Below are 1,551 nucleotides of genomic sequence, written 5' to 3' on the forward strand. Positions count from 1 at the left end.
GACTACGTCAAGAGGGGGTGTTGATTGTATGCCGTTAGTCCCACTATATATATATATCACGTGTTCTTGTTTTTATTATATCTGTTACCAGACAGATGGCGTGAGCACCCTTCTCGTACTAACCTTACCTTTTGTTTCTTTATTATTGTTCGCACGCGCCGAAAACCAAGCTCTGTATTTTGTTTTGTTATTCAGCAATAAAAATCCCAATAAAAATCCTTTCAATTTCTATTATTTCGATAGAGCGAGACAGAAAAAAAACAAACGGATAGAAGCTCCGATTGTAATCGGTGAGTCTCCGCGCGGACACGCCGAACTGGGCCCGCTAGCAAAACAATGAGTCTGTCTCTATCCTTCTCTCTGTGGTCGCTTGTTTCTAGCGACCGAAAATATTTTCTCGACGATCTCGGCCGCTTGGCGTGTATCATAAGGAGGAAAGAGACATTCTAGATAATACATAATTTTTATTAAATTATATTAATCCTTTGCCCTACGATTTAAGTTACGATGGCGCGTGCCATAATTAACAGCCTGGAACATATTGTTTATGTTTGGCCTGATAGGCATATCACGGCTCTCATCAATGATACTTATGTTTGGCCCGATTTTTTTACCACGAGTCTCACACGATATTAGTGAAAGAGTTAATCATATACCTTTCTCATTAATATATAATAGCAAAAATGATTTCGAAACGTGATAGTTAACGAGATATAGTTTACGATTTTCCGTGTATTTTATGTACCACGTTCATAGAGGCGGTCTGCAAAAACTCAACATAGTCTCGGACGTTAGGTGCGAGATCAGAATGTTGAGGATCCTATGTTCAATCCTGCTTTTTCCTTTTTTTCTTAATTTTTTTTTTAAACAAATAACGTTATTAATGAACATATTACTCCAAATATATTTTTATAAAATTATAGAAATTATATGTGTACTTCAGTGAACTCAGAACTAGTTACACATTTCGAGCCAATTTCTGATGTGCTGTCTATTTTTCCTTTACAACCGCTCAACAGTCGACAGCTGAACCGCTGGATCGCGCGCGGACGTGCAGGAGCGTCACAGTATAAGAAACATGCTGCTATCATATCTTCCAACATGAAAATTATCATAAAAATATTTTCCTTCTTACATAATTGTTATTTTCTTAATAATAGTGATTGAACATCATATTAATAAGTATATACATTTTACTAAATATTATGTATTTTTAAAATATTTACTTTATTATTTTTATACATTACATTGATACATTCGGTTTTCTTTCAAAGAGCTACTGACTACGCTTATGTGCCACAAAATGTAATATCTTTTAATATAGAATACTGATAATATCAATTTAAGACTAATAAGAGTCGATACAGAACGAGATGCGTAATTTTAAATTGGAATGATTCAACTTCAATAACTCCGTGATGTCTTCTTTATTCAACATGTGAATAAAGAAGGCATGTTGAATAAAGAAGACATCGCAGAAGACTAAGGAAAGTAAAGGATTGATAATTTGCTAGAAGATACGGAGCATATTTTTTAGTGCAACGCTCCTGA

This window comes from Acromyrmex echinatior, chromosome 6 (genome assembly GCF_024713525.1).
Source record: "Acromyrmex echinatior isolate Ae372 chromosome 6, ASM2471352v2, whole genome shotgun sequence".
In the NCBI taxonomy this organism is placed as follows: Eukaryota; Metazoa; Arthropoda; class Insecta; order Hymenoptera; family Formicidae; genus Acromyrmex; species Acromyrmex echinatior.